At 44.0% G+C, this 18,469-nt stretch overlaps 1 protein-coding gene and 1 pseudogene across 3 annotated transcripts in view; one reads left to right on the top strand and one right to left on the bottom strand.

The window, feature by feature from the left end:
- The window catches only part of SH3KBP1 (SH3 domain containing kinase binding protein 1), a 311,738-nt gene that overhangs the window by 915 nt on the left and 292,354 nt on the right, over positions 1-18,469 (top strand). The window lies entirely within an intron of this gene.
- Positions 6,126-6,243, bottom strand: LOC118607937 (annotated as a pseudogene).

Genomic DNA, 18,469 nt, shown 5'->3' with positions numbered 1-18,469 from the left:
CCCGGGAAGCTCTCCGCTGGGTGATTTTCAAAGGCCACTTCCCACACCCTCTAAGTCTGCAGGCTCGGGGAACTGGAAATGGTGATCCAGTCTTTGGTTTACTGATCAAACATCAGTTCTAAGTAGGCACCTAACCATTAGGCTCCCCAGGTCCCATCTGGTATAGACCCCGGAGCATTGGAGCCACTTTGTTCCCCCGGGAGACTTGACACTTTACTGGGCATAGGACTTGTGACTGCCTGGGCTATTAAACGTTTGGTCCACCCAGGTAATAATATTCTGGCTGACAGCCAGTCTCTGTTTTTCATGCCTCTGCCAGATTATTTTTGGGTGTTTGTAGGCCAAGCATAGGAAGGCTGTAGATTATAATAAATTATAATAAAGTGAGACCTTTCTGTGTTCAGGTAATAGGATTTGGGTAGGTGAGTCAAAATGATAGGCGAGCAGTCATAGGATGCACATGAAGACAGATGCACTGGAAAAGGAGAGGTTTAACCCAATCAGTTGTTGACAGGCAAACTTAAAATCTCATTCGTGGTCATTTGCCAAAACAGTTTTCCTTTTCTAAAGGGATGGCGATCTGATGGCCTCTCAGCTTCAGTGTCACTTTTTCTCAGTGCCTTTCTCTGATCCCCGCACCTCCCCTGGTCTAAATTAATTCCTCTCGGTTACCATTACCCTTTCTCCCATAGCACCTTTTCTTTTTCGTATAGCAGTATTACATATTTATTTGAGTTAAACATTTATCTCCCCTACTGTAAGCTCCATTACCATAGGGACAACGGTGTGTTGCACCTTTTCGCTCAGCACTGTTTTCTTTGGTGCCAGGTGTGGAGCAGGCCCTAAATATTTATTGAATGAATGAATGAACGAAAGGTATTAAACCCTCCTACTCTGTGGAAGACAGAACACTCAGCTCCACACTCTTGGTTTGCTTTGGCACCTAGTAAGATGATTTAGTTCATTAACAAAAGTATATACTTTAAAATCAATTACTTTAGTAACAAATTGGTTTTTCTCCATAGGTAGCCAAAAATGCTGTTTTGATCACCTCTCATTTTGGGTGGGTCGCCAAGAGGGTTGCACAAAAAAAGTTAGATCCAAATGTCTTTTCCCATGGCTGGACTGTGCTTTCTCTGTCTCAGTGGAAAGACGACTGAGTCCTAGTTAAGAAGAAACAGACCTGTTTATCATTCAAGTCTGAACCGTTTTCATTATCCAGAACCTTCTAAGAAAATTAGAGCGCTTCTGCAGTTTATAGACCTTACAAGCTTAATCATTTTTTTACTGTAACCATTACAAAAAGGAGGGGAGGCGCAGAATGTGATCTTCATTTATTTCAAGTGTTAATACTTAGAGGCAATGAGATCGAAATGAATATTATCATTTAACTCATTAAAATGTTTATAGTGGGATTTAGGATGGTCATAGTTTGTGGCTAAAGATCACCTGCTATTTTCTAAAGCATCTTCAGCAGTGTATTTGTGATGAAGTACAGGTATTTAACAATTGATTCTGTATGTCTTTCGTCCGAGCCACACGATAGTGCTATTTCTGAAATGGGTGTGTGTGTGCACACAGGCACCCCCCCCTCCAATCCCCCAAGTTTCTTTGGTTTTCAGAAGATTCGTCCAGTTTATCAACTCGACACACTTGCATTCTTACCTGGCCTGATAATTATTTTTATGTCGATGGATTACGTAATAAAATTGTGTTTGAGCTGAAAAATAACTGAAAAGCATCAAATCCTTAGTCCTGAAATGAAGCCAGTTAGTTGCGAAATGGCCTCTTACAAAAGCCCACTCAGAATGTGCCCTCCGAGCTTGCGGAGTGATGCCTACAGTGCCAGATACAGGGAAAGCCTCTTGTAATTACAACTGCACACATGTTATTACAACCCCAAATTTGTGAGCAGTGAAGGATTTGCAAGCCCAGCAAATGATTTCCATTTAAAGAATTCCAGAGTAATAACAAAGTTCAGACTGTTTTTAGCAGTGTATTGTTTTGGTGGTACACTGCTCTGTGCTAAACTAAAGCCAAAATGAGGATCATGTGTTGGCCTCCACAGTCTCGACTTAGAAATGGAAGAAAAGGGGTCCACCTTTATCGTTCATGACTGTGTGTCCATCACAGCATAGGCAATCCCTTGCTATCTATCATCTTGGTTGCACAGATCTTGGTTGTTTCATCTCTGACCACTTCAGTTCTTTTTGCATTGCTGATATTCTCTCATCGATCCTTGTATTTATAATTGTTTTAAAGAAGGTTGAGTACAGCGGTCAGTATTTACCCATTTATCCATCTATCCAGTATCTATTGACTTCCTGCTTTGTGCCAGGAGTTGTGTTAGGAAGAGGTGCAGAACACACACAGACCTGCCCGTTTGGACTTCTCAGCCTGGTGGGAGAGGTAGACTTAGTGCGGTGCTCATGACAGTATGTAATTATAAGCCATGGCAGGTCTCGTGAAAGGAATTAGTGAGGGGGAATCTGGATCTAGCATAGAGAGGGTAAGGACTGTCACTGAGGAGATGTTTGAGCTGAAATCTGGAAGCCGAGTAGGAGTTGTCACTGCCCTCCAGGCGTACCCCCAGTAACACGTCGGGAGTGGAACAAGCTGGTTTTCTTCTCCTTACAGTGAGGGAGAACGCACACTTTGGGACATCACAACAAGAGTGTGTACACACATAGGATCGGGCCTGTGTCAGGTGCTTTTGGAGCATTTTAAGGAAGCTGGGCACTGTTCTCGACTGGATGCTGTCAGGAAGCAGGAGTAATTCCATGATCGTGAGTCTTAATAAACATCATCTAGAAGCAGGGAAGACTAGACAGATGCTGTTTTGAGTAAAGAAGCAGCAGTTGCTCATTAGCTAAGATTGGGGGATGTTTGGTGACATTTGTGGTTTGGACCAGGTTCATGCTTTGTCTGTGTTCAGACATGATTACTAAGTGGTCTTTTTTTTTTTTTTGTCTTGTCCCATCCTGGTTATGTAGTGGCCTTGCCTGATGTTTGTGTTCTGTGCAGTTGTTTATGTTCAACAGGAAAGTGCTCAGCCAGCTCACAGACGGCAGGAGCTGTTTTACTGTCCCTGAGTTAACTCAGTGATGAGTTGGAACAGGGAATAGGAAGTGGTGGGGAGGAGAATGGCTTTCCAGGTATATTTTGTGGCTAATTCCTTAATATCAGCCAGGTCTAATCTGGGGACCGTCGTTCAACTTCAAGCAGAGCAGACAACTGAAAGGCTATACCAGGGGCAGACATCCAGAGTAACGAGGAGCAAGCTGCTGAGAACCAGGAAGTTAGGGGAGCTCTTAGTGATAAAGATGCAGGGCGGGAAAATACTAGAATCTTTTCATTGTGAGACAAGTAGCATCTCTAATATGCTGGTTCTTGGAGTGTAATATAAGAGACCAGTAGCATCATGCTCCTCCGAGATCCCATTAGAGACACAAATTCCCAACTCTGACCTACTGAATCAGGAACTCTGTGGGTAGAGCCCAGCAGTCTGTGTATTAGTGAGCTCTCCAGGTGGTTCTGATGCCCAGTCAAGGTCAACTTGACTTTGTAGAGCCTTCTTGCCTAGCACTTCAGAAAGCTGAGGTCCAGAGTGCGTGGGTCACTGAAGAGTGTATGGGCACTCTGCTCATAAAATAAGATGCTATTGTAAGTGAAACATGACCTTAGAGGAGAAAACTACGCTCCTAGTTCAGAACAAATGTCTCATGTAGTGTTGATCTTTCCATGAATCCAGTCCGAGCCAGATCTCCAACACCTGGACCTTGGTGACACTAGCCGACCCATCTGTTAGTCACTTGGACTTTTACCAGAGTATCACACAGGTCTTTCGAATCATCCTTTCCCCTCCACGCTCTTTAGAAGGGACATTAAAAATAGGTTGTTAGCATTATTAGAGTTTTTGATATGTTAGTGATTTTCTATACTTGGTACTTGTATTAGTTTCCAATTGCTCCTATAACAAATTATCACAAACTTGGTGCCTAGAAATGCCACGGGTTTATTATCTTTGGTTCTGGAGCTTGGAAGTCCAACACAGATCTCACTGAGCTAAGATCAAGATGTCGGCAGGGCTGCATCCCTTCTGCAGGCTCTAGGGGAGAATCCCTTTTCTTGCTTTTTCCAGCTTCCAGAGTCCACTTACATTCCTGGGCTCGTGGCCCTCTTCCTATTCCTAACCTATTTAACTTCACCCAGGGGTGTCTTAGACACCTCAAACAGAGCGTGTCGTAAACTGAGCTCACCATCTCTTCTCCATGGTACCTGTCCTGACTCTTATTCCCCATTTCCTTGAGGATATTACCACCTTTCCTGTCACTTCCGTTGGCATTTTGCTCTTTGCTCGCCTCTTCTTCCCCCTCCTCTCTTGTCTCTCAGCACCTTTCAATTCACAGTCAAGCCCCAGATGTTTCTGGAATTAACCTCACATCTCTACCATTATGCAGCTGATTTAGATCTTGAATGCCTTAGCTGAGCCTTTGTGAAGCCCAGCAGCAACCCGAGCCCTTTCTTACTCCATTGTCTGTCAGGCCTGAGTCTTTCCCACATATCCCCTTGATGTGGAACAATTTAACTCTCTTCTTTGTATTAGTTTCCTCCTGCTGCTGTAACAAATTACTGCAAACCCAGTAGCATAAAACAACATCAATTCGTAATCTTACGCTCCTGGAGGTCAGAGTTCTAAAATGGCTTTTACTGAGCTGATATCAAGGTGTCTGCAGGGCAGCTTTCTTCTGGAGGCTCTAGAGGAGAACCCGTTTCCTCCAGTTTCTAGAGATAGCCTGCATTCTTCCTTGGCTTGTGGCCACATCACTGTAACCTCTGCTTCTGTTCTCACATCTCCTCTCTCACTCTGACCTACCTGTCTTCCTTTTATAATGACTGTTGTATTAGATTTGGCTCACCTGGATAATCCAGTATCCCTTACTCATCTCAAGATCTTTAGCTTAATCACACCAGCAAAGTCCTTTTTGCCATGGAAGGTAAAGTAGTTACAGGTTCTGGTGACTAGGGTCTGGATATCTTTGGGAGCGGGGGGGTGCTGTATTTCAGTCTCCCATACCTCTCATTCATCTTTTGAGGCCTGCTCCAAAGGTGGCTGTACAACAGTTCATCATGTATTAAGTCTATTCATCTCTGACTGGGTATCCTCAATTCCATTGCCCTGACTCATCGCCTGGCATACAGTAACTGCCCTATGTTAATGAATGAGCGAATGAGTAACCCTTTCATCTAAGTACGGTTACTAGAAATTTTCCAAGGCTGTTGGTTGCTAGGAGTGTTTGTCGTTCTCAAAAATCCCCCAGGTAGAGAGAGCTTGCTGACAAGGTGTGTTTGCTGACAGTTCACAGTGGCCCGCACTGCAGTGGACGAGAAAGGTAACACCACATGTATCGCAGGGCTTCAACAAAGACTGGCAAGTTTTAAGATAGAAAATTCTCTCTGGCAGTGGTTCTCAACCAGGGGCGATTCTGCCCTTCAGGGGGACATTTGGCAATGTCTAGAAACAGATGGTGGGGGGAGAGTAGTCTACGGGCATCTGGTGGGCAGAGGCCAGGGACACCGCCACATATCCTACAATGCACAAGGACAGCTGCCACTGCAGTATTGCGGTCCGAGTGTTGGGGAAGCTGGCTCTGGGTGTTACACAGATGGCTGGAGCACTATTTCCCTCCTTCGTCACCAGCCGCTCTGGAACGGGAGGTTTTCCTTTTAGCCACAGCCTTCGTTTTGTGAATGAACCAAGGAGTCGATGGAGGGTGGGCCTCTTTGGCCCCCTTTCACCATTTTATTCTTTGAGTAGAAAATGCCCTAACACAGCTCTCGCCCCTCTTCTGTCAATCCTGGGTCACAGAGTTGTCAAACTTATTTGTCCCTCGTTTGGCTCCCCTGATGTGTTTGCCTTCCTAGTGGGATGTGCTTATGTTGCGTGACAGATGATGAGTCCCTCTGTCACTCACACATCAGTACCTGAGACTGAAGAGATGGAAGAGTCTTTGGTATGCATGACCCATACCATCGGATGATGAAACTGAGACTCAGAGAGGCAAAGTGACATAGTCCCCTAGCTGCAGAACCCATCTCTCTTTCTTTAGTCTTTCTTTTTTTATCACCTACAGCACCTGGTCTTCCTAGGTGGTCTCCCATCCAAGTACTAACCAGGCCCGACCCTGCTTAGCTTTCGAGATCAGATGAGATCAGGCATGTTCAGGTGGCATGGGAGCATCTCTCTTTCAGTATGAGAGAACTAGCAGCTTATATAGGTGCTCAGTAAATGTCAGGCTCCTGCTTTCCCCAGTGAGGCTCTTTCTACAGGCTGTTTCCCTGATAAGTTTTTTTTTTAACAGCTTTATTGAGATATAACTCATATCTTAGAATTTACCCATCTACAGTATGAAATTCAACAGCTTTTGATATATTACACTATTAATTTTAAAAACGGTAAAATACACATAACAAAATTTGCCATTTGAACCATTTTTAAATGCACAATTTAGTGCCATTCAATACATTCACAATGCTATGCAACCAGCACCGCTATCTATTTTGAAAACTTTTTCATCACCCTTCCTGGGTAAGTTTCTAACTTCAAGGTTAGAATCCATGTCTCCTGAGGGTTCCCGGACCACTCAGCTGTTTTGGAGAACACCTGGTGGAAACCCAAGGAACCCAGTTAAGATTCCAAAGGAACAGGAAAAGGGAGAGTATGGTTTTGTTGTTTTTAATGTTTTTGGTTGATGGCATCTCCCTTTGCTTATAAACCTTTCGTCATGCGGGGGAATTATGAATGTCTCTTTATATCCTGAAGCATTTATGAGTTAGTTGCTTGGGTAACTTCCTCACAATTACTGGGGTTCTTTAAGTTTTTTAAGGATATCTCAATCATGGGAGAAAACCTGGCGATGCAAAACGAATCTCTCAAATTCACACTTGGAGGATTGAAGGAGTTCCACATTTCTTCACCTAAATTCCTTCAGCTGGCAAAGGTACACTGGCAACCTCGTTGATTATGAGCACTTGGTTTTCAACTTGATTGTTATTTTATCAGTAAATATCTTATAGGCAGGTCTCTGGTGTTCGTTAGGGGACACTTAAAGCAAAATGTAGTTCGTGGTCCTTACTTTAGTGATAAACTGTGCTTATTTTTAGCCTCAGGAGGAGAAAACACTAATGACAAAAAAAAAATCCTGTGATATTTGGCCTCATTGAACTGTATTCATTTGGCAAGAAAAGCCCAGTAATAGCCTTAGCTGATTTCCTTCCAGTGGTCAGGGAAGTGGTGGAAGCTGGTATGTCCCCAGGTGTGGGCGACAGAGTAGCAAAATGAAGTGCTATTCAATTCACCCTGCTAGTTCTTCCTCAGTATCTTGGATTAAATATTATAAATTTTTAAGTGCTCATTAATTTCTCATTTTGCATAACAAATTTAAGTCCTTAAGTACCCAAGTTCAGCATATATAGACAGTTTAAATTACCATCTCTGTAAACTTTAATGTCTTACCAGTCAGTACGCGAGCATTAGCCCTAGTGTTTTTGCCAGATTCTTCTGGAGTGTTCTGGACTTGGAAGACTTGGGGCCGTGTTCTAGGTCTGGTCCTCTGGGACCGTACCAGTTTTATCCATCACACACCCACTCCCCCTGTGAAAAGTCTTTAATTAGCTTAGTGTCCTCTCTAATTATTCCAACTAGTTCTCATTTTTGTGCCCGGAGCTAGAAGGAGGTGCTTGAATCTTGTTTTGGAGGAGAACTGGAAAAGGCCTCCTGGTTTTGCTCTCCCTTCCCCTTAGCCAGCTTCTTCCTGGAGCTCCATTTTCTTCGCCAGACAGTTCTCGATGCTGCCTTCTGGGTGAAATTCATTTAACACAAATGGCTTCATAAATGGGCTTTGCCTTTCTTCTATTTTGATCATTAAAAATACAAAACACCCAAAACCTCTTCACAACAAACAAAATGGAACAGTTTTTCACCGCTTAATCAGTGCTTTCTCGCTGTCTCTTTGTTCTCATTAAAATATTAGATGGAGAACAGAGGTGTCAAGCCAAATGCAGTCTGTCAATTAGCTTCATCAGTGGTACCTAAAGCAGGTTGGAAAAGTGTTTGTCAATCGAAGGTGATTTTTTTTTTAGCTTAATTGCTACCTTGGTCAGAAAAAAAAGTAATTAGCTTGGGGGAGGGGAGAGTGGGAGCAGGAGTGTCACCAATGGAGGAAAAATTTGAAAGGGGAAGCACTTTACAAACTTCACCTTTTTGTTGGGCATAGAGACTATAGTTGCTTGCCTGAGAAATGTTTATTTTTTTTTAAGTTAGCTTTTACTAGGTTATACATCCACACGATTCAAATTTCAAAAGGTTAGGAGTGCTTAAAGCGAAAAGTCTCCTTCCCGTCCCAGTCCTCCTGTGGTTTATGACCCTCCCCAGAGGCTATATTTTATTTCCTGTGAATTTTTCCAGGGAGATTTCATGCACATACAAGCAGGTATTTCTGTTATTTTCCCCTCCATTTTACCTCATGATTAATTGATGGTGGGAGAGCTCATGTCTAGCTGGTGATTTTTTTTTCCCCTAGGGATGTGCATTGGAACTCTGTTCCTGGGTCTTCCCTATCCACTTGTGATGGAGGCACAGGTATATTTTGGAATAGTTCTCCAGAAGGTTCTGCTTTGTACTACTGAGTCTCAACTGATCTGGGTCCTTAACTGGTAGAAACTTTGTCCTGAATCTTGGCTGATCTCTAGACCTCATGAAACCTAAGAGCCTTAAGAAGCCCCAGAACCAGGGATGGGCCAGCTGCCCAGTCTGTCCCCTGCCCCCTTCTCTCTGTGCAACTCATTCACAAGGCACACATCACAGTACCAGCCATTCGTTAAGAGCGACCTCATATGGTCTCGGTTCTAGATTCCTATTAGTGAGGCTCTGAGCTCACTGGAGTCTGTGTCACCCCCTGGGGATACACAGGTGGCTGCTTCAGGCCCCCACCTGTGAGGGGAGGGACAAACCCAGTTCTATGCTATGTAAATGTTTAAGGAGGGCTTTCTTTCTGCCAGGTGGATATTAGGTGCTGGGATACAGGTTGACCTGAATGAAGTCCTGCCACCTGGAGCAGTGCTGGTGAGATGGGGGTGCCTGTGGAGCCGCTCTTGGGGCAGGCACTATAAATGATGTTTGAAAGCCTTAAGTCAGAATACCCGATGACGCCCCGTGCCCATTTTTCCTGGTTTTCTGTTGACAAAGAGGTGATTGGTATGAAGTATCGGCGCCTTCAAGGATGTTCCATCTTCAGAGTCCCTTTCACGAGGCTCCCCTGAGGAAGGGCTCCTGGCACTGCCAGACACAGTTGCGATTCTGAGTGAATAACAGGGTTATTTTTACCCTTTCAGACCCCGAATTGTGTAACTGAACTCGGTTTCTCCTTTTAAGTTGGCAGCATTTAAAAGAATGTGGATGTGACTTCGAGGGCACTTGGATGGGTTGGTGATAGCACGCTGTGGGGGCGGGGGACAATTGTGACATTGTCTGGCCCTTTTAGGGAACCTGTGGGTTTTTAAATGGAGGAAGAGATGAAGACATTGCGAATAACAGCCACCGCCTGGTGAGTTAACCTCCGAGGCAGAGAGATGTAGAGGAAGGGGGGGCGGGGAACCGTCCCTCTAATGTCTGGCTGTCTGCCTCTCTCCAGCCTCACGCCGTCTCTCCTCGCTCTCCTCCCCGCCTTCTCTCTCCCACCCTCTTCTTGTCCCCTTGCCTTATCTCCCCCTTTCCCTGCGCCCCGTCTCCCTCGCCCTGCTCCACTTGCCTTCCGTTTACCCCCACTCTCTCTCACCAAACTTTCTCTTCCCCTCTGCCCACCAACCCCCTCCCGACCTTCCCTCCTGCTCTTTCTCTCTTCCCTTTCCTCGCAGCCCCTCTCTTTTTTGACCCTTTCCCCCGTCTCTCTTTCCTTCTTTCTCTCTCTTACCCCAGCTCCCCCATCCTGTCTCTTCCTTATCCTCCCTCTCCCATCCCTGTGTCTACACTTCTTCTCTCTGCCCACACCCCGTCTCCACACCCCCCCTTCTACGCACTCTCTCCTCCACACCCCCTGCCTTTTCTCCCAACTTCCTACTAAGCCCCTCTTCTTCCTTCCTCCTCTTCCTCCCCGTTTTTCCCCACCCCTCTGCCTCCCCACCCTCCTTGGTTCCCTAACTCTTCCCCTCTCTCCCTCAAATCCTCTCTCTCTCCTCATGTCCCTCGTCCCTCTCTCTCTCTCATTGTCTTTCTCCCTACCCGGGCTCTCTCCCCTGAACCCCTCCCACTCTGTAATCTCTTCCCTCCTCTCGCTCCCTTCCCTCTCAACACTTCTTCTCTCCCTCAACCCCTCCAAGTTCTCACACCCCTCCCAGTTCTTCCTTTAAGCCCTCTCGCAGGCAGTATTGTCCCATCCTTCAGGATTTTCAACTGATGTCACTACCTCCTTTGCTCAGTCAGAACTACTGTAGCCGGTGAAACTAGATAAAACTGTCATTTACAATGCGTAGTCTAAGGTCAAGATAGCCACATGAGGATGTGTGGTCCTCTAGGGAAGAGGAGACCTTTGGGGAGTGTACCCCTGTGAGCACATCTGGGAAGGGCTCCTGCTACTCCTGAGGGCAGGGAGAGCCTGGGACAGGGGTGACAGGCATGGGGAGGTCTCCCCAGCCCATGGTGACCTCTACAAGAGTGGTTCCCTGCCAGCGAGGGCAGTTTGGAGGATGGCAGAGAGGGCTCCATACCTGAGTGAGGGGTGGGTTGGGTGTGTCTTCTTCTAGCTCCAACATTCTCTAACCTCAGAAAATACTCTTTGTTATAAATATCTGATGACTATATCTCAGAAAATAGGGAGCAGGAGAATTTAAATTGACCACCCATATAGTACAATCATATCATTTTATTTGTGCATATGTCTTTTTAGGCTTTTTACTGCATAGTGTGGATATATGTACATTTATTGTTATATATAAAAAATCTTACATCCTAGTTTCTTTCCCACTTCATAGTCATCTTCAAAGCCAGCATTTTTAGTAGCTGAATATCTGAGTTCAAGAATCTTCACTTGTATAACCATTTCCCTACCACTTGAGCATTTAGGTTTGCTTCCATAATGTTGATATAAGTATGGATATGATGAACATAATTCTTTTTATTCTTTAAGGAAATCAGGTTGTAGTCAAGATGACATTTCATATCCATTCTTTGTTTCCATAGCCTCCAAATGACTGGAATGGCCCACGAGGATGATAAGGAAGAAGAGTTTGGTCCATGGGGATTATTACATGTAGGTCAGCCAGGTACTTGCCGTCCCTGTATTTGTTTTCAGTTTTAGTTCAAGGACCTATGTGCTCATATGGGTTATCATCCCTTCTATACTGTGTGTGTGTGTGTGTGTGAGTGTGAGTGTATGTATGTGTAGGAGAGAGGAATCCCCAAAGGAGACTGCTCGTGGGGCTTTCATATTCCACAGCACTGAACCTAGTTCATCGCACCATTTTGAGATGATTCACCCTAGTTTAGTGCTCAGCTGTGAGGTTAGGGGATGCACCATGAAAGGTGAAACCCTCAGGGGTTTGGTTCCTTCTCTTTCTACACCCCCCCCCTTCTTTCGCCTCACACCCTGACTGGCATTTAGAGGAACTTCATTTCCCAGACCATAGGGAAAACTGTGCTGAAGGCCCTGGGTCCTTCATATTTGCCTGGGATATGGATTCAAGTCCCATGCTGACAAGGGAAAGATAATGGCTGAAATAACCTTCCTGTGGTTTCCTAGCTTAGCTTTCTGTCATCATCGTACACTCCCTCCCTCCCACCTCCCCCCCCCCCAAAAAAAAATTGTGTCATTAGCTTCAAAAAGCACCAATTAAGGGAGGCTAGAACTCCAGGATCCAGGCTGGAAGAACTATCTCAAAGTCTTGCCTTTTTGATGCATCATTTTTGTTAAAGGACTTCATCGTATTAAGTATTTGTTCCTCAGCCACCGAGTGTATGTCAAATGTCAGTTCATGTACCTGGCAAAAAGTTAGTTAAATATTTATGATGCTCTCTTTGGGACAAGTCTTTGTGAAAGTTCTAAACTCCATGATAATAAATGTTAGAAAGAATTGGTAGCTAACGTGTATCATCTACTTCCTTTGTTACATTTTCAGATTGCCAACAATACCGGCCTGTACTGGTAGGACAAATGAGACAGTTGACTCAATAGTGCTGTATATTGGAATTCTATTAAATTCTGCAAGTGTTTATTGAGTGCTTGTTAATTGTGAGATCCGCTAACCAGGGGAACTCAAAGGTATATAAAGTTCCAGTCGGTGATACATTTTACTTAACTTTCATTTCCCTTTTGGAGGGAGATTGTGATGTGATCATTTCATGAACCATGCAATGAAACAGTTAAGCCAAGGGTGTTTGTTTGAACAAGTTCTCTTTATCCAGAAAAAAGGAAAGGTGTCAATTTGAGGAACAAGCTACAAGACCATTTTCTGAGGTATGACAATGTTTAGTCAGCCTCTGAAACTCCCTCCTCACAGGAGGTCTAGAGAGAAACCAGATAGAATGACGTTTCTCAAATGAGTAATATGAAAGTTCCCTTCACAAGGGAAAAATTTTCCAAGAATCCCCATTTCACCTTAAACTTTTCAAAATGTTTATTAGCTTTTATTTGTTTATTTTTATTGTGCTAAAGTATATATAACATAAAATTTACCACTTTATTTCTTATTGTGGTAACATATACGTAAAATAAAATTTTGTTGTTGAGTCATCACCGCCTTCCATCTCCAGAACGTTGTCATCTTCCCCACCTGAAACTCCATACCTGTCAAACATTAAGTTCCCATTCCCCCCTACCCTCAGCCCCTGGCACCCACCGTCCTACTTTCTGTCTCTATGATTTTGACTACTCCAAGTACTTCATATAAGTGGAATCATACAGTATTTGTCCTTTCATAGTTGGCTTATTTCACTTGGCATAATATATTCAACGTTGATCCATTTCGTAGCATGTGTCAGAATTTCGTTCCCTTTATTTTTTTTATTTTTTATTTTTTTCAATTATAGTTGACATACAATATTATACTATTTCAGGTGTACAACACAATTAAACACTTATATAACTTATGAAGTTATCACCCTGATAAATCCAATACCCATCTGACACCATACATAGTAATTACAATATTACTGACTGTATTCCCTATGCTATACTCTACATCCCCATGACTATTTTGTAACTACCAATTTGTATCTCTTAATTCCGTCTCCCCTACGCCCTTCCCCCACCCCCAATCTGACAAATGCTCTCTGTGTCTATGAGCTTGTTTCTGTTGTTTGTTTGTTTATCCTGGTCTCTAGATTCCACATATAACATTTGTCTTTCTCTGTCAGACTTACTCCACTCAGCACAATACCCTTTAGGTCCATCATGTTGCAGATGGCAAGATTTCATTCTTTTTTATGGCTGAGTAATAGTCCATTGTGTTTGTATGTGTATATATGTGCATGTGTGTATATACATACACGCACACATATGACATCTTTTCTTTATTCATTCATCCATTGATGGATACCCAGGATGCCTCCATATCTTGTATACTGTAAGTAATGCTTCAGTGAGCATATGGTTTAACATGTCCCTTCAAAAGTAGTATTTTGGATTTCTTCAGATAAATATTCAGAGTGAGATAACTGGGTTCTTCTTTGTCTCTTGTTATAGCCTTTGTTTTAAGGTCTATTTTGCCTGATATAAGTATTGCTACCTTAGCTTTTTTTGTTTCCATTTTTATGAAACATCTTTTTTCATACCTTTACTTTTAGTCTGTGTGTGTGTGTCTTTTGATCTAAAGTGAGTCTCTTGTAGGCAGCATATGTAGGGGTCTTGTTTTCTTATCCATTCAGTCACCCAGTCTTTTGATTGGAGCAATTAATCCATTTACATTGAAAGTAATCGTAGCTAGATATGTAGTTATTGCCATTTTATTATTCATATTTTTATCTCTTTTTCTTTCTACTTCTTAAAGAAGTCCCTCTAACATTTCTTATAATACCGGCTTAGCAATGATGAACTCCTTTAACTTTTTCTTGTATGGGAAACTTTTTATCTGCCCTTTGATTCTAAATGATAGCTTTGCCGAGTAGAATAATCTTGGTTGTAGGTCCTTGCTTCTCATCACAGAATATTTTGTGCCAAATCCTTCTGGCCTGCAAAATTTCTGTTGAGAAATCAGCTGACAGTTTATGGGAACTCCCTTGTAGATAACTAACTGCTTTTCTCTTACTGCTTTTAAGATTCTCTGTCTTTAACCTTTGGCATTTTAATGATGATGTGCCTTGGTGTGGGCTTCTTTGGGTTCATCTTATTGGGGATTCTGTGCTTCCTGGGCTTGTATGTCTATTTCCTTTATCAGGATAAGGAAGTTTTCGGTCATTAGTTCTTGAAATAGGTTTTCAATTTCTTGCTCTTCCTCTTTTCCTTCTGGTACCCCTATGATGCGAATGTTGGTATGCTCGATGTTGTCCCAGAGGCCCTTTAAACTATCCTCACGTTTTCGGATTCTTTTTTCTTGTTCCTTTTCTGATTGGGTGTTTTCTGCTACCTTCTAAATTGCTGATTTGATCTTTTGCTTTATCTAATCTACTGTCGATTCTTCCTAAGGTATCCTTCATTTCAGTTTTTGTATTCATTTCTTTCTGGTTCTTTTTTAATGTTTTCTGTCTCCACTTTTATGTTTTCTATCTCTTTGTTAAAGTTCTCACTGAGTTCATCTACTCTTCCCTTAAGTTCGTTGAACATCCTTATAAAAGTGTTTCGAACTCTGCGTCTGGTAGATTGCTTGTCTCCATCTTGTTTCATTCTTTTTCTGGAGCTTTGTTCTGTTCTTTCATTTGGGACATGTTTCTTTGTCTTCCCATTTTGGCTACCTCCCTGTGTTTGTTTCTATGTATTAGGTAGGGCTGCTATGTCTCCCAGTCTTAGTAGGGTGGTCTTGTATAGTAGGAGTGCTGAAGGTCCCAGTGGCACAGTCTTCCCTGGTCACCTGAGCTAGGTGCTCCAGGTATGTCTCTTGTATGGGTTGTGTGTGCCCTGCTGTCGAGGTTGAGCCTCGATTGCTGTTTACTCATCAGTAGGAGGGATTGACCCTCAGGCTGATTGGTTGTGATGACTGGCCGAGACCAGTAGAGGAGCTGTTATTCAGGGCTGACCCTACAGAGCAGGATTCATTTTAGCAGGGCTCTGGTGCCTGCCCTGTCTGCCCTTTTGGTGTGTCATCCTCAGAGGTGATCCTAGGTAGTGCTCCAGCTCAGACTGAAGCTGGCCACTGGGCATGCAGGCCAAGGCGTTGTGGGAGGGACCCTGCTACAGGTCAGGTTCAGCTTCAGCCTGTGCCCTGCCCAGGGCCACTTGGCATGAGCCACCAAGCAATCTTCAGATGGCCACCACCCACGCTGGGCTTGGAAGCACTTTGTGAGGCCAAGATGTGAAGTGAGGCTGGCTGCTGCTCGAGCCAGGCTTTGGGCTGCAAGAGATACAGGGCACACTGAGGCCAGATGCTGCTTATTTAGGTTTTGTGAACCTTTGAGAAATTTTAGAAAAGTCTGCAGCATGAGCCAAGACAGGGCATTTATATGAAAAATCCACTGGCAGCGGCTTGGGTGGGCCTGCACGTTGGGATGGCAGGGTCTCGGGGAATCACCTGGGCAGGGCAACTAATGTTAGCTATGTCGACAGAGACTCAGATATGATAGCCACCTGGGTCTGCAAGCTGAAGTGTGGGGAGGGCTCAGCAAAGGAGCAGTGTCCTCTGTTGGTACTCCTGTCTGGGAGAAAGCTGCCCCTCCAGCCCTTGCCCAGAAGCCAGACAACTCAGTTCCTCCCCGTGTATCTTTGGCACCTTTTAAGCTGCTGCCCCAGAGCTGGAGCTCAGAGCAAGTGAGCCCATCAGTAAGTTCATGTGCGGGACCCCTTAAGAAGAAAGTCTGCAACTCCTGCTGCCCTCAGGCTCACTCAGCCACAGCCTCTGCTGGTTTTCACAGCCAGAAGTTGTGGAGACTTCTCTTCCTGGCACTGGAACCCTGAGATGGGGAGCCCGACCCCTTGTTCTTCCAGGAAGACCTCCACAGCTGAGATAATTCTCTCGATTTTTGACTGCCACATGTGAGTGTGGGGCCAGCCATCCCATGTCTCCGCCCCTCCTACCAGTCTCAAGTTGGAGTCTTCTGTGTGTCTCTAGTTGTAGGACTTTTGTTCAGCTAGACTTCAGGTGACTCCCAATGGTGGCTATTCTGTAGTTTAGTTGGTATTTTGATGTGGTCGTGAGAAGAGCCAGGCACAGCATTTACCTGCTCCACCATCTTAAGAAGAAGCTCTTTCATTCCTTTTTAATTGCCTTGAACTTTTAAATAATAACGCTATTTGAAAATATAGGCACTTAACTAGATATATATAAGTTTCTTTTTTTAGCTCATTTGTAAGTATAAACCTGAAACAGATTCACAAATTAAGTATAAATTAACCTAATAAACCTAATAATTAACCCTAACGGGAGACATGATGGTGTGTTTCAGAAATGGAGTTGTTGCTGGTGACATGACAGGGCACATGCTGCATGATGTGGCACAGTCTTTTGCATTCACTTGGTTCTCCCATCTCTTTTCTGTCTTGGAACCACTGTGGGAACCTTTCCTTCATGCAGTGTTCTCTGAGGCCTTTTCATGTGATGCTGTGCTTTAAAAATAGTTCTGAAAGTGGATATGCTGTCGATACACAGACTATATACCATGTGGATGGTGTCAAGCATCAGTATAGAATATGTCCTTGTGAACCCGTCCCCTGATGTGTGCTCTGGCTCCGTCCCCTTTCTTCTATAGAGGAGACAACCATCATGAGCTTTTAAAAAAATCATCTTTCCCTTCTTTAAAAAAAATAGTTTTTATCGTTTCCATATGTATTTCCTAAAGACAGATTGTCTGGTTTTGCTTGGTTTTAGGTTTATGAAACTAGCATCCATATTGCACATAGACTTGTGATTTGCTTGTTATCTCTCATTCTGTAGACATTTATTTGTCCTGTCTGGTATTCCACTGTTTGAATGTGTCGCTGTGTAGTTATGCTTTCTACCAGTGATGGACTTCTGCATTGCTCCCAGGTTTTTGCTACAATGAATGGACTTCCTATCACCAGTCTAATAAATGCCTCCAGGTACATGCGTGGAATATGTTTTCTGAGGGTACATAGCAAAGAGTGGTTTTGCTGGATTTCAAGTTGCTGGATTTCCAAAACGATTGTGCCAGCATATGTTCCCAATAAATGAGTGAATGAACAAACTAATGAGTGCAGGAGAGAATGTACTTAATGAAGGAGAGAGTATGTGAACTTAGAAGAGGATGCCTGATTGGCTTTCTAAGTGTGTGCTGCCAGAGTGTAAAGGTTTCCGCTGCTCTCATTCCCACCACTATTTGGTATCCCAGATGTACTAGTGTGGAGGCTGAATCACTGTCACAAAAACCTCAAGATAGCATAGCTGTCTATTTCCCTCTTGGACCACAGCCTGCCGACCACTGAACTGTTCAGGGTGGGCAAATGGCTTTGCTCTGCAAAGTCATCAGGGTCCAATTCCTTCTCTCTTATTGTCCCTCCACCTTTTCTAGGGTGTTGCCTTTGTTGGCATGGCAGGAGCTGGCTTACCAGCCCACGAGGAGAGGGAAGTAGAGGGTGAGCAGCTCCCTTCTTTAAAGAATGTGATCTGGAAACTGCTCATATTACTCCCACCCACACCCTGTTGGCAAGAACTTAGGTACTCTCTCAGCCCTAGCTGTGGTTAAGTCTGCAGGAATGTAATCTCCAGCTGGGCAGCCATGTGCCCAACACAGACTAGGGGTGGGGTATATTAGTTTCCTATTCCTGTTGTAACAAATCACTAGAAACTTAATGGCTTAAAACAACACAGAATTAACGTCTCACAGTTTGGGAGGTCAAAAGTATCCAAAATGGGTTAGTAAGGCTGGTTCCTTCTGGAGGCTCTGGGGAGGATCTGTTTCCTTTGTTTTTTTTTTCAGCTTCTTGAGGTGGCCCACATTCCTTGGCTCATGGGCTCTTCGTTGCATCGCTCCAAGCATTGCGTACATTGTCACATCTCCGTCTCTGGCTCTTCTGCCTCCCTCTTTCATCTTTTAAAGACCTCTGCGATATTACTGGGCCCACTCGGATAATCCAGGATTATCTTCCCTATCTCAAGATCCTCAACTTAATAACATCTGCCAAGTCCCTTTTGACAGGTTAGGTGACATAGTCACGGGATCTGGGAATTAGCATATAGACATATGGGGGTAGGACATTATTGTGTCTTCTGTGGAGGGAGGGAAAGGTTCTAGTTCTAAAGGACTGCTGGGAGGTAATGACCAGTCTGCTGCATCATATACCTGCATTTTTGTCAATCACATGGCTGTGGA

The sequence above is a fragment of the Rousettus aegyptiacus genome, unplaced genomic scaffold (genome assembly GCF_014176215.1).
Source record: "Rousettus aegyptiacus isolate mRouAeg1 unplaced genomic scaffold, mRouAeg1.p scaffold_m13_p_9, whole genome shotgun sequence".
In the NCBI taxonomy this organism is placed as follows: Eukaryota; Metazoa; Chordata; class Mammalia; order Chiroptera; family Pteropodidae; genus Rousettus; species Rousettus aegyptiacus.
Note: the sequence above shows the minus strand (reverse complement) of the source record. Positions and strands in the feature narration are given on the sequence as shown.